At 29.6% G+C, this 16,204-nt stretch overlaps 1 protein-coding gene across 6 annotated transcripts in view; it reads left to right on the forward strand.

The window, feature by feature from the left end:
* Positions 1-16,204, forward strand: part of LOC107443613 (growth factor receptor-bound protein 14) — a 107,823-nt gene that overhangs the window by 45,190 nt on the left and 46,429 nt on the right. The gene's annotated exons all lie outside the window — the stretch shown is intronic.

A 16,204-nucleotide genomic window follows, 5' to 3' on the forward strand; every position in this document is an offset into this window, starting at 1 on the left:
CGACATGACTTATATTTAGCGCGCGTGAAAGCGCTAAAATAAAATTTCTCAAGTTCTTTTCAGTAAAATCAACGAATTAAAAAAACCGTGCAATTTTTGACATTTCTTCAAATGTTACCAAAAAATGTCAATTTTTAAAATCATTTTATAAAAGTCCATTTAAGGAGAAATTTGGGTATTTTGACGGAAATTTTTCCAAAATAAATAAATCGTTAAAAAAAAGCTGACTCTTTAAAAACTATTTTATCTCAAAAACAGTTCCTTCACAATGTCTTACAATTTGGAAGTAGACTCATCTCAAATTTCTTATGAAATTACCGCAGAAGTGACGTCTTACTACTTTTTGAGGATTCGACAGTAGACTGATATTTAGATGCAGTTTGTCGTTTATCACCGAAATCAAGCATCACAGATTTCAGCATGACTGATTCACGTTGACTGTCAGTGAACGTGTTGAGGATCATTTTGATCTGACTGGGGAAGTGTCCGAGGGTGCGCGGTATCGATCCTTGTTAAACTGTTATACCGTTAAGTTAAAGTGACCACATTTTTATTGAGACAAAGCGGGACAAATGGGATGAAATGAGAATTACAATTTAGTCAAACTTTCAACACGCACAATATATACACAAAAATACGAATAAATGTTTGCAATAATATTTTCAACGTCAACTGGAAGTAAGTCAGATGCTGTTTGAATAGTATAGGTATAGAATGTGCGCTGCACAACCTACTCCAATATTTTTTTGCTTCAAATGTTCGTTAAGTTTCGTAAAAACGTTATTGATGCCTCTTTCAGCTTTTCCACCAAAATTTACGTTAGTGTTATCCGCACAATGGGCAATAATTTTATTGTTTAAATTATTCTTTTTTAAAATAGTACTTATTAAATCAAAAATTTTTTGTGAAGTTTCATCAGGCAATGAAACAAAATCTAATATTCTAATTTTATTTCCTGTTTCTGGATCAAAAAGTCTAACACCTGTGGGAAATAATTTTAAATCTTTGTGGTTGGAAGCATCAGAATATATGGATATAAATGCGCATTTTTCTAATTCTTTCTGCAATTGTGAAAACGAATATGGTGAAAAAACATTACAAATAATTGCTTCGGTTTTTGTCCTTGCACATGCATATTTTTTGTCGTATAATGTTTTGATCACTTGCGACGTACAATCCATTGATCTGAAACTTTGATTGTGGTTTATGGTGCGGAAAGCAAATAGGCATTATTAAAAAATCTTTTGTGCCTCTTTGTCGCTAGATGTTTAGTAATATCGCTTTTTCCACCATGTCAGACCGAAAATTCAGCATTGCGTTTATCACACCGTATCATATAGTCTATTTTGGTACTTTTAAAAAAATGGAAATTCTCTGCTTAGCTCTTCATTAAATTTGCATCCTCTTTTTTTCCTCATCTTTTATTTTGTGGGTAAATACTAGAAATAAATAAAAAAATTTACTACAAAGGCTAAAAAAGATTATTAAACTTTACCTTATTGACCGTTACTTTGTGGCGACTATTGCTTAACCTTTGTCAATCAAATAATGAGTCAAACCGAACGTCAAATTGAAAACAACAAACCGCACTGTCTAACGGCAGTCCGCACTTATCTGAATTAAGCCGAGACGTAAAGACAATGATCGCACACCATCGAGTAAATCTAACTTGGTACATTGCCTAATTTAGTTTACTCTGCACGCATTTTATGTGTTTTTTTATGTATTTTTTATTTCTTTATATTCACCATAATACTTAATAAATAATAGGAATATATTTTTACAGTACATTTAAAGTAAGAAATGCAGATATTTTCTAAAAAGCGGAACATTTTTAAGAATCGGCGGGACGCGGGACAGTCCACCAAAAAGCGGGACTGTCCCGCCGGAATCGGGACGTGTGGTCACTTTACGTTAAGTGCTAGGCTTCGCGTATATCTCGAGCTATCCTAGCGGGGGAGCTATCTCCTCCGTAATGCAGTGTTTCCCAAACTTATGACTTTTGTGTACCCTTTCTAAATTTTCCGTAACACAATGTGTACCACTAATAAAAAACATGAATAGTGATTCTACTATAAAAGATTGCACAAAAGTTAAAAATCACAACTGGCTGTTGACAATTATTAATTATCTAATTATTAACTGTTAACTCTGCAAAAAATAGCCAATATAAAAATTCGTAATCGTAAATTTTCATGGCTAGCTTTTTTTTTAAATCAAATTTTTTGAAATTTTCGCTTGTTGTAAGATATTTCGCATAAGAACTCGTACCCCCTCTAAACTGTTCCTTTACCTCTGGGGTATGCGTACCACACTTTGGGAAACACTGCCGTAGCGGATCAAAATTGTGATGGTAAGTCTACGGAACACCTAACAGCCGCCAAGAGCCCATCCCATGGTGTATCTGTAGTGAGACGTTAATAAAGTTCTCCTACTATCCCTTGAACGATAAATTTTTTTTCTCGCAATACAACAGGTAATTCCATGGTAATTTTGGATTCAGGAAATTATGATTTGATTATCATTAGAACAGGGCCTTCAACTAATAATCTGAATAGAACACTAATTTTCGTGAGTTTTCACATAATCACGAGAAACAACTCGATCTTTCTCAAATTCGCAAAATTAAAATTATATTTTTCACTATTTCACAAATCCTAGAGTGTTAATTAAAAATATATTCGTACTCGTAATTTTCTTTTTTTGAGGTTTAAATTTCGGCGTCAAATGATTGTATAACATTAATGGGAACATAATGTTTATATTATTTGGTACTTAAAAACTCGTTAATCCGTATTTTCCAATCCTAGAATTTAAATGGTCATTTCAAATCCTAATATTATAAATTAGTCTAATTTGTAGTAACTAAAATTTTTATTTATTTATTTTTTCTTTTGGGCTGTTTAGCATCAAATCATTCTTTAACATTCATGGAGGGGGGGGAATGAATTTATGCATTAATTGGTACTGTTCCTTCATTGAAAAACGTTGATTTTTCCAGTTTTTCTAAGTGCTAATGAAAGTCATGTTTTAATTAATAACCTATAGTTTCCTTTTTTAATGTGTATTTTAACATCAAATAAATTATATTGCACTTTTAAAAAAAAAAACAATTTTTGTCTGCATATTTTATATTAAAATTCAATTTTTGAAAACCGTGGATTTACGAGTTTTTATAGTCATATATGTGTTTTAAGAATTCTACTAAAATTCCACCCTTTCTTATTTCACATAAATTTCGTATTTTTTTTTTTTTTATATATATATATATATATATAAAGCTTAATAACATTAGTAATGATATATAACATTACTTATTATTGAAGCCTCGGTTTTAATCACATTTGCATTTTTCATAATTTTTGACACTTTTACTAGTTCATATCATTTTTTTTCTCCATTTTTTTTAATTTTTAGAAATAAAATTGTTTTAATTTTAGGGCATATATGAAATTTTGGACATTTTCTGAAATTTCTAGAAATAGTACTAGCTCATTTTTACAACAATCACACATTTTAAATGCTGATGTTGACCGTTCTAGTCACAAATAACATGAAGAGCTTTAGTTGATTTATAGCTGATGCAGAAATAACTTAGTGTTTAACTAAGTGACTAGTTAGTTTAAAAAGCGAAAGTTAGTTTCTGAGTTCGGTTTGACAATGTGCGTGTTTCACAACAGTTTTCTTTTCTTTAATCTTTCGTTACTTTTTTTATTATAGCATTTAATTTCAAAATTTAATGAAAATTATATCTCATTTTCTCTCAATATAAATATTTTAATATAATTGTATATGTTTAATTACGAGGGATTTGTTTTTAATTTAATAGGCATTTTTTTGATATTTCCATTTTAAGGCTATATATAATACTGTTACTTATTTCGGTATATTGTTACTTGATTTTTCTAACTTTATGGGTTATATTTAATTTCTCACTTACTGTGTACGATGTTTTCTTTTTATCCTCCTAATATTTGCTTTCTTATCTTCAAATTCAAACAAATATTCTTTTAAGTAATAAATAAGTGCAAATTCTTAAGTATTGCAAGAAATTGGCGCAACATATAAGGGTGGCACAACCGAAACTTCTAGATAAGTAAAATGCTTACCAATTTTCACTAGATAAGTTTTTTTGTTCTTCATGCTTGTTTTTTTAATTAATAAAAAGTTTGGAGTTCTTATAAATTAAAAAAAAAATACTTAGCTTTATCACCTAATATTTAGAAATCATCAAATTGGAGCTTTAGTCTTAAAGAAATATGAATATGATTAACAGCTCCACGTTAATTGAAAAAACGTGTTTCAATGATAAATCTTTCTATCGTAATTGAGTTTTTGTCTCTTACTTAACTTAATTTAGGACTACCAACAGCAGTGTTTCCTCAAAAAATTTTATTAAAGAACAAAGCAAGCCATGAAAATTTACGAATACATATTTTTCTATTGGCTATTTTTTGCAGAGTTAACAGTTAATAATTTGTGGCATCAACAGCTAGATGTGATTTTTAACAGTTGTACAACTTTTGTATAGTAAAAAGTTCATTGATTTTCTTAGAGGTACACAGCGTTACGAACAATTTAGAAAGGGTACAGAAAAGTCTTAAGTTTGGGGAACACTGACCTACAGTGTTACTTTTATAAAACGATTTTTAATTTGTGTAAGTTAAGATTTTTTTTTCTATTGGGGTAAAGAAAAGTTTGCTTTTATTTCTATTTATTCATTTCTACTTTTTTCGGCATGTTTCAGAGAAATGTAGACCTGAAAATTAAATTTTCAGTTAATAGCCAGTGGCCGGTAGACTCAAATAACTTAGTATCCACTTTTTCCTCAGCCCAAATTTAAGGAATCGGTGACCGATATCAATAGATCCTTTTTCATTTTATAGCACATTGATAGATTATAAAAATAAAAAAATTTTTGAATGGAAACATTCACACTTTAATAAAAACTCTGTTTTTCAGAGTCTTTCTGCATTAATGTAATTTCATCATTAAATAATTTCGAAAGAAAAAAAGTGACGGGTTGATTATTCAATTTAGTCGCCATTTTTTTGACTCGCCACGTGGCGTGTGCGGAATTTCAGGCCTAGGGGAATGTTTCATTCTTTTTCCTTTCACATCAACGTAATTCAATATAACTATTTGTTGATTTTATTTATTATTTCTATATTTGTTAAACTTGTCTTGCTTCATTCAAACTATAAAATCTTTCCGAGAATTTATTAGTATTTGTCTAGCTTTTCATGTCAAAATTTCACTGCTAGCAGCAATCATTTCCTGTACTCAATGTAAATGACTTGCTTTGAAAATAACAAAATACTTGAGCGCTTTTGCGTGGGCGTATTTTTCACTTTCACATTCATAATGTCGTCATCCGCTGCTTTCATTCTTTGCGGTTTTTCGTAGTATTCTTAACTATCACTTTTATTGAGTAGTATTAAGTTTATATTCCTGTTTTGGCTGTGGTATTTGTGTTGAACATTAGCTGTAGAAAACTGCCATTAGGCAATTTATTTGTTATTTAGGTACTAATGAGATCTGATCTTGTTTTATCCAGTTCAAGTTTAAATACTTCAATTGCTTCAAAAATTGTTAAGTGATAGCAAAAGTTCGTGTTCGATTTTATACCGAATGAAATTGAACACATTAAAATATATGTTGTTCACCAGTAGAGTAATTTTATCATTTTCTTCAACTTTCTCGCAGCATTTTACATTTTTTTTACTACGTTTTTATGAAATCGCTTTAATGGTATGTGGGAGGAATTTCGAAATCGAAATTTCGAACACTATACAGCTAGCTAAAGCGCTTAAATCTCTACTGAAGTTCTGATATGAGTTTTAAACGTACAAGTAGAAATTATCATCATTTTGTCCAATCAGTTGGAACCTTCAAATTTTATCTTTAACTCACTTTAAACCCGAAGTGTCACTCGCAAATCAAGCTGAATAGTTTTAGCAGGGGTCTGTTTAGAAGAAATTTCGTTCACGGACCCTTCACAAAATGAATTTTCTTATATTCGGACCCTTCACAAATTTGTTTATCTTTATTATTGTTTTGTTAATCGAAACAAGAAAGGTGGATGTTAACGAATTAAGTTTTGTCTTCGGCAGATGCTTCCATTATTCGTCCGAAATGAATATTTTGCGTTCATATTTTCATTTGGTATTTAGCGGTATAGGCTAAATACCAAATATTTGTATGTTACATCTCTAATTTTGAGGCAGCAATTGCTGTTTATTTCTGAAAATTTAGTTTTTTTTATTATAATTTTACAGTGCTGAGCATAATCTTGTATCTATTTACAATTTAAAAACTGCGTGAAAAAGTTTTTTGCAATAACCGGACCCTATTTGCACTAATTCATAAAAGCAGGACCCTGGTTGAAAGAATGTGACTTAATGTTTATTTTATATTCACAAATTACGAGTAATTTTTTCACAATTTTACAAAAATGGAACCTTTCACAAAATGCCTGGACAGACCCCTGGTGTTTTTGTTTATGAAATAATATAATTTTTTTTTATCTATTTCGCTTTAGTTGCAGAGATATAAATTTTTGATAGTGTTAGTGTAAGTAAGAAATATTTGTAAAGATTCGTCGAAGTTTCGCAAAATGTGCGCAAATATTAACGTCTCCGATAACGAAATTAAATCAACCTTCAATAACCATATTGCCAGGTGTTTATAATTTGGCGATGTTTTCAATGTAAAAGTTGTAGTCTTTAATAGAAAATTCAGTTGAAGCTGTTAATAATAGAAATTCAATCCTATTGTCAAGTGACACTTTTCTGGTAACCTTCCTTGTTAGTGCAATTTATAAATTTAAAACTCTCTAATTCCATTTCTATTGTATGCATCGTGAATTTAAATTCAATTTTAAAACTTTTACTCACGACTTTAAGTAGAATTTGAAGCGATTTTATCGCAAAAGGAAATTTATCTTCTCTCAAAATTACGACAAGTAATCATGCAGGTATCATATGATATAAACCGTAAATACAATGATTACTTAATCATTGTCATCTGCAACTTGTATATTTTATGAAACTTTGTTTCTTTTTTTCTTTCGATACATTTCAAAAGATAGTTTTATATCAAAAATAATTTTTTTTCGATTCTTAATATTTTGAATGGCAACGGCAAGAAGCAATGTAATTGTATCTTGTGATTTTTCAGACTCCTAGATCATATGATTATACTTCAAATCAAGGTCAGAATAGTAATCGTAAATAATTGATTACCGAGTAATCAAAATCTCTCTGCGTACTTTTTAAATTAATTTTTGTAATCGAACGATACGAAATTGTGATAACCCTATCCCGCATATTACAGCGTTCGTAACTAAGCAGGGTTCTGTCCAGACATTTTGTGAAAGGTCCTGTTTTTGTAAAATTGTGAAAAAATTACTCGAAATTTGTGAATATAAAAAAAAAACGCTAAGTCACATTCTTTCAACCAGGCTACTGCTTTTATGAATTTGTGCAAATAGGGTCCTGTTATTGCAAAAAAAAATTTCAGTGAATTTTTAAATTGTAAATAGATACAAGATTATGCTCAACACTGTAAAATTATAATACAAAAAAATTAAATTTTAAAAAATAAATAGCAATTGCTGCTTCTAAATTAGAGATGCAACATACATATATTTGGTATTTAGCCTATACTGCTCAATGCAGAATATTCATTTCGGACGACTAAAGGAAGAAGAGTCTGACGAAGACAAAACTTAATTCCTTTACATCTTCTTTCATTTTTTCCCCGCTGGGAAGGGTTTATTCGATTAACAAAACAATAATGAAGATAAACAAATTTGTGTAGGGTTCGATTAAAAGATAAATCATTTTGTGAAGGGTCCTTTAACTGATCCAAATTTCTTCTAAACAGACCCCTGTACATTAGCCGAAAATGAATGAAATAAGCAGAATTTTGGTTTTCGCAAAAGAACTCTTATAAACGTTGAGAATCAGAGACATAAAGCTTGGATTTGGTCACTTTGATATTCTTGAATTTGGTCTATTTATTTTGAAGTTCGACGAGAAATACAGATGCAATTTTTTATAAATTATGCATTTCTATTTTTACTGACATTTTATTTTAAAATAACCAAACTATCAAAGAAATTATGGTTTATTGTTTTGAAATAAATATAATTTCAAGTTTCAAAAATTAAAACTGACAACAACAAAAATTTAAACTCTCGGAACCCTCTTGAACCTCGCACAGAAGCCCAAGGTTCCGTCACCATTTGGAAACTGCTGCACTAAAGATATCGGTAATTCACTTTTCTATTTCGATCTTTTTCTCTTTCATGAAACGTTACCTATTTGGTCTTTTTTTTTCCTGAGAATCCTCCTATGATTTTTTCTTTTTCTTAAAAAGAAATAAAGAAAAATGTCACACTTGGGAATGGTTCGTGTATCTTCTCCAATACGCAAAAGAAAAGGAATGGCGCCAGATCAATTCCACCTGCTTATCTCTTCGAATCTATTTAAATAAAGAGACAGCTATATCATTGACAGACCATAAAACTTCCCGAAACTTTCAACAATCGCAGCATTAATGACCCCTTTGGAAAGCGATAAATATTTAATGACTGATAAAAGTTTCAATTAAAAGGGCTCTGTTTAACATACTTGGTCATGTATTTCTCCATTTTGAAATAGCTTTAAAATAGTCATTCTTCAACATTTTGTTTGCATTCTTTTAATCTTGTTCAGTTAAAATATGATGATTCGCGATGGTTTTGTGGGTTTTTAATTAAACGATTTGGTTAGAGAATTATTTTATTTCTCCTTTTAAGAAAAGAAAAAAAAAGTAAACGCTATAAATTAGATTGTTGGAAATTGTGCTTCAACCTGTCAATCTTTCATAAAGATTGATAGTGTTTTCGTCAATTTAAGGACTTACTGGAAGAACATATATTAAATGACACTGAAAACATTTTCTTTAGGTATTAGAAAATAGTCGACTGAGAACAGGGAACGTAACTTAATTCTGCCCAATTTTTAAATTAAACGAGATATTTATTTTTATTTATTTATTTTTTTTTTAAATTTTAGGGTTAAAAAAGTTTTCTTAATCTTAGAATAAATGGTTGACTGAGAGAATTGGATCATAACTTTATTCCGCCGAATCTCAAGATTGGGCGGGATTTTTTTTTTTTTTTTTTTTTTAAACACAAAATGTTATGCTAATGTGTTCCAGGTTGTAGAAAATGATCGATTGAGAACTAGCAAATTCTGTTCTGTCAAATCTTCACATTCGATGGATTTTTTTTATTAAAAAATGTTAAGTGACAATCTTAAAACGTTTTCTAGGTTTTAGAAAGAATTTATTTGTGTTTGAGAATTAATAATTTTTTTAATTACTAATTATAGAACGGTTTTAATTAGTTCAAAGCTTATTTTTTAAAAAATTTCGATTAAAAGTTAATCACATCAGTTTCTCTATTAACATTCAGACGGTTTGCAATTAAAAAAAGATAATTGATTTAATCATTATTCTATTGTTAGAAACAAACAATCTTAGCCTAACTGCAAATATCAAGTCTACTACTTATTGGTTGTTTATCTCTACCACAATTTAATGATATTGTTTTCTACAAAATTTTAATTCGCAAATATCTCATTATCCACCAGTTCTTCACACCAGTTTCTCGTGAATTCCTTTTGTTTATCTCAAAACCGGCTGATTATAAATAATAAAGTAATTGCCCTTGGCCAGACACATTGTCAACAAACTCGTCGGCGAGTGAAACAACTTCAATAGAAGCGCGCATCCGCTAGTTAGGCTTCGAGCTTCAACGAATTTACAAATACATACCTACACAAGGTATTATTCCATGCACGCATTTGCAATTAGAGATAGCTATTTTCTGTAAGATATTTTGGACCTGTTACGGAATGGTAGCTGTTTCTCAAGTAACATGTTACTTCCTAAATTTGTAAGGATTTTTATTTTAAATCATTTAATTTCTTTACTTTTTTTTAAAAAAAATTGTTTTTTATTTTTGAATTTTATTATTAGTTTTATAAGCATTTAATGGTTGTAACAATTGTGCCTCAAAAATTGACGCATTTTTCTTAATGTATTATGCGATTGTTATAAACTATTACTTCCACTAAAGCCATTCAGATATTGCATCTTGGGTAGTTTTGTACTCCCATCTCCCTAGTCAGCTAAAATTTGCTAATCGTAAATCCTTCTATTCTTCTGCTACGTTGGATTTTTTATAATTTGTTTTTCAAATCAAATTATTATAGCAATTCTTTTAGAATTCTTGATGTTGACGAGAATTTATATTAACTAATAATATCTTAAGTGAGTAAACATTGCGTATGCACCTTCACCTCCTTGCTTAAAAATACCTTAAGTGCTTTCGTAATATTTAAATTATCACATTTTCTTTGCTCTATGAATACGTTGTCTAGCAGAGAAAAAAGATACCTTACCGGAAAATACTTTGTAAGCAAAAGAAAGGGTATTTCTTGTCGTAACTAGATTTTTGTTATCAATAATTTTAATTAATTCTAAGGCATGATTTAAAATTGAATGTGCAAGAATGATTTGTCAACACCAAAGTTTTAAATATCAAATTTGTCTGATCTTCAATCCCATGCTTTTTTTTAGATCTAATTTAACATTAAGTGTTGTATTTTCTTAATTTTTTGTGATTTGACATTTGAATGTCCAAAATAGTGTTTTCTTTTCTTTTTTTTCCCGCAAATTTCGATTTTTAAAATACTATTAAAATATAAAATCACGCTGAAATGAGTAAAGCTGCCTATTTTCATGTTATTATGATAGGAAATATTTACAGTATAACGCAAACTTTAAGTAGACGTTTAATAACTGATAACACCCGTTACTATTGATTATGATTGCTTTAAAATTTGATCAACTATAAGCTTTTATAGAATTCCCCCCCCCCCCCGTTTAACCGGCTGTGTTGTATATATTTACTAATACGTGAAAGTTCTAATAAGAGACACAAATAATTAATAAAATAAATAATACAGGAAAGCCGGTGTTGTAACAGATATTGTTTTGTATCGTATTAGCCTTAACACGTTACTTTCAAGTGTAGCTGTTACAACCTACATGAGGTATTCTATTCACGAATGCAAAACAAAATCCGTCCAATAACAAAATTGGACGTGTGACCGTCTTCTTTAACTGGTTTTAGCTTTGTTTACTCTTCACTGGGTTCATCATGAATGGAGGAGAAGAAAGTTCGGATGCATTAAAAGTGTTTAGTAATTGATTTAGAAGGCTTTAACTGCGACTGCATTCCTGGAATAGAAAACTATTCATTCTTAAAGCTTTAGATGCTTACACCAGCTGTCTCGGCTTGGAATTCTAATCTGCGTTTTTCCTCCAATATGTTTGAATAAAATGTAGAGATGTTTTTAATAAACTTCATTTTTTATTCTTTTGTTTTAAGTATGTGCTGGAGTCAAATTATATTTTTCCCAGTCATCCATGTTAATCTATAGAGAATTATATAAAAACAGTTTCCTATTTAGCAATCCCAAATTATTACTTAGTGATATATTTTTTGTTTCATTTTAATCATTAAAACATATTTTATAGAGTTTAGTTAGCAAATTTTGGATTTTTAATGTTTTAATTAAATTTATAATTCATTCAAGGCTACTATAATAGCTTTGGTGAAGTTTGACAAAGTTAAAGAAATATTTAAATCTTTAAAAAATTGTATTTCGGTGACTAAGCTTCAGGAAAGATATTTTAATGAATAAAATGAAACAGAAAATATTTCTGCATAATAGTTAATAACAGATTGTTTTTCGTATATAATTCTCCGTAGAATAACATGGCAGACAAGAGACATGAAAAATGACTTAATGACGTAAGCAAAGATTCGCGATTGCTTTTCAGCTATGAAACCTTAAATGATCGAGCTTCTTTTGGTTGAACCCCTTCATTAAAAAAAACAAAGTTCATTAGCAGCTGCGTATATTCTAACTGAAAAAAAAGGACCACTAATTATTTTGAAACTATTTAATGTGTAGAACGAAATATTTAATATTCTAAATTTATTCTTGGTGTATGCGTATACTGAAAATCAATAAAATAAGCTGAATTGTGGCTTTTAAAAAAGAACTGTTATTAATGATGAGAATAGTTATCAGAAAAACGTATTTTTTATTCTTGATTTTAGTTATTTTATTTTAAATTGAAGAGCTCAAAGTAAAATACTTATGAAATTTTTATAAATGCATATCCTATTTATAATTTATTCAATACATTGTCATTGGAAAAAAAAATGTTTATTTTGAAGTTTGTTACTTTTTCTCATTTGCGTTTTATATAAAGTTCATACAAACAACTAAATTATTAAATGGATTATTGATTGGATATAAATATTATTATTACTGGTCAAAAATATCCTAACTCTGGGAACCCCTGTCATCCTCCCACAAAATACAAGGTTCTGCGGAATGCTTTTTAGGACTTCTTTTCTGTTCTAAATGCTAATTATTGGAGTCTTGGTATAAAGTACCAAAATGTGATAGATGGTTTTAAATTAACCAGATATGTCTTTAAATATCATTTATTTATTGTTCTAAATTTGAGACATCCTAATACAAATTTTAGATTCAAAGCTCTCTTCAGATTTAGTTTTAGCTGTAAATGAATGGACGTACGGTATGGGTATAGAAATGAAGTTACAGTGTGTCTACGGTAAGAACTCCCCCCGCCATAAAGTCTGAGGTCGTCGTCTGCTGCTATGGAAACAAGAATAGCGCATTTCAGGGAGGATAGCTTCTTTTCCCTCTCGGGCGAACACAATAGACCGAAGAAAACTATTCCCTTTTTTTCCCTAAAAGATTACCTACTTGAAATAGTTAAACCTCGTTACCATAGTCACCGAAACGAGTCCAGACGAATGGCTAGAAGAGTTCTTACGTTAGACAATCAGTAGATTATTTTTATGAATACTAAGGTTGTTGAAATTTTAGAATTAGTAGAATTTATTATAATTAAAGGGCGGAGTAGCACAAAATTAGAACATCTTGCTGCTGACCAATAGCCAGTTCTAGCCTTTTTTAACAGTGGCCATATTTTTTTTAAATTGAAAGTTTTAAACGATATTAGAAATTGTTTATCAATATTGTGAGGCAGAAGCATTTTTCAAAATACGGTAAACATCACAAGATTTATTTTATAAAATAGAGAAATAATTTTAAGAAACACGCGTGAAATAGCGTAATTTTTCTGAATAGTTTAAAATATATTCATATTACTTTCATATTTATTAAAAAATAATAATAATAAAATGCATATGGGGTGCATTTAAGACGAAATTAGGCGCGACTGGCGGCCTATTTTAATCGGCTTTTGGCATCCCTTAATTTTGCACATAACTTCACCAATAATCTCTTAACATTATCTATCGTAGCTATCAATCAAGTGCCCTTTGCAAACTACTTTATCCGGAGCTTTGACAAAGTAAATAATAATAAACCTTCTCTTAAACATACAGCTGACTTAGGCATGCCCTTCAGTTGTGTTTGTGGTAACGTGTTTTCACTACAGTTGCTTGTGGTGAATTAAGCAACGATAAACATCAATAATGTCGTTAAAGTAGAGAATCATTACCTGTTTTAACAACATTGTTTATCGTTCGTTTAGTCTAATCCTCTATTTATGTTTACTTTGAAGATCAACAGCGTGACTACTAAATGTTGAACAACAGAAGATATTCCAATATCGTTTCAAATGTTGTGTCAACATTATGAAATAGCCTGAGTTCATTCCACGGAATAGTACATCTGTTACAATACAAAACCATGTTTGTCATAATTATATGTTTCAAATGAACAGACCTCATTTGCTTTGATATATCCCTTAATAGGGAGAAAAGATCGAAAATCTAACTAAGAAACGATTCCGGTATTTAGCGTATAAGCAAAGTAGAAAATTAAGATTGTGTTTCTTGGCCGATCTTTCAAAATTACATGTTGCTTTAAAAACAGGTACAAAATAAATGTTACAGAAGCACTAGCCATCTCTTCCCAATTGTCACATTACCAGGGTTGTTATGATTTTACCCAACCCAAAAATACCCTTGAAAATACCAAGGTGGGTTTTTTCATAATTGTATTTTCTATATGATAATCATACATAATTGTAATTTTGTTATGATTTTACCAATTCTAAACATAAAGTTTATAATAGAGTGAAATACAAACTTCATACATTCAAATATTTATATTTCGATTATTTCTATTGTCTACTGTGCTTAAAAAAAATTTCATGAACCTTTTGTGAAACATGTATTATTTGAATTGCAAATAATGTACCAAGGTAATCTCATAAAAATTTAAGATACTAACTCACAATACTATTCAAACTGTTGTCAGAGCAAGATACAATGTGGAAGATTTTTAAAACCACAATTCAATGAAGTGGGAAATTAATTTATTTATAAAAATGTATTTTCATTGCTATTTTCCCACACCTGTCTTGTTACGCACAGTTTCAAATGATACTTTTAAAATATAGCTAAATTAACACAAATTAAGTTAATTGTATTTATTATTGCAGCAAGGCTTGCTCTAAATATATTAATTGCTTAGTACTCTAAATATGAAGGGAAAAAATTATGTAAAAGCACAATTCGTTTTGAAAAATCCAATAAAACCATGAAAAAAACCCAGTAGGTTCTGTTTTATCTGGGGGAAAAACTGGTTTTTACAACCTTGCTCTTTGCAGTACAAATTGCGCTACCTCAACGCTACCTCATTTTCTCATGTTTTTTATTATTTATTTATTTACTTATTTCTTTTATTTACTAACTTATTTTATTTTTTTCACTTTCATACATTTCGTCAGTCAATTCACATGTTGCTTCATGGTTTTCATGTATTGTCGCATATCTAAGCAGCACACCATCTAGGTATCTTGTTTGTTGTTGGCATAATTTGCTTGTTTAAATTAGTCAGGCCATTCTTATTCTATAGTATAATTTTCCTTTATAATTACCTAGTTTACTATGTTTCGTATAAATTGTATTTTCGTTCATGGGCTCTGGAAAAAAGCGTTTGTCCAAAAGGGATATGGTATTAAAAGATAACAGCAAAGTAGGAAGAAAGGAAAATCAGCATAAAAAGAAAAGAAAGTAATGATTAAAGGAAAATAAATCGTAGGAAGATTTGAAACGAGAGTTGGAAGTGAGAAAGATATATATAAGAAAAATCTCTTGTAAATTCTAAGCGTCTCCTTGTTAATCAAGACATAGTGACCTGTTTTTTATGATTGATTTTATTGCTTAAATAATTTTATTATTAGTAAAATTTATGGTATTTAAATTTTAGAAAAATAAAGTGTAAAAACCCTCTAATACCTCCAAAAAAAGCGAAGTACTATCTTGAAGCAATTTCACTCGTATCAGGAAAGTTCTTTAAAAAATTACGTATTTTTAATTAATACGTAACCGTTGTTCTGTTTTTAAGAATAAAAAAAAGAAAGTGAGGAAAAAATGAATTTCTAATTTTTATAATGATATCCATGACTGTCAATTATTTTTCGTTTCGCCCGAAAAACAATTTTTTCGTGCTAAACGAACCTTAGATAAGCATTTTGCTGCTAAGAAAAGACATTTTTCTTGCTTGAATTAAATCGTAAACAAGTTGGTATAACGAAACAAGTTGGTACGTAAGAGTTGAGGGAAAGAAAAATTTAATGATGTTAAGTCTAATGTTGACTTAGTGCCAGAACTCAAAATCTAATTTAAGTTTGATGTCGAAATGCTTTGTGAACTTTTCATTTAGGTAAGACGTATGGAGATCGATTAGAGTTCGGTTCGAGTCTACTTAATATGTTGCTTACTTTAATAGATCAATAACTTGATCAAAATATTCTATCAGAGAATGTTATTTTGGTTCCAGTTTTGTGCTGTAAATAGTTTTTATTTTTCCGTGCTTGTTTCTCTCCGTGCTAAGTTGTTGTTAACAACAATTGTTATTTTTCTCGCGAAAAGGATTTTCAGTATATATATATATATATATATATATATATATATATATATATATATATATATATATATATATATATATCAGGGGTCTGTCCAGACATTTTGTGAAAGGTCCGTTTTTCGAGAAATTGTGAAAAAATTACTCACATTCTTTCAACCAGGGTCCGCTTTTATGAATTAGTGCAAATAGGGTCCGTTATT

The sequence above is a fragment of the Parasteatoda tepidariorum genome, chromosome 10 (genome assembly GCF_982258835.1).
Source record: "Parasteatoda tepidariorum strain Cologne lab strain chromosome 10, Ptep-v5.0, whole genome shotgun sequence".
NCBI lineage: Eukaryota > Metazoa > Arthropoda > Arachnida > Araneae > Theridiidae > Parasteatoda > Parasteatoda tepidariorum.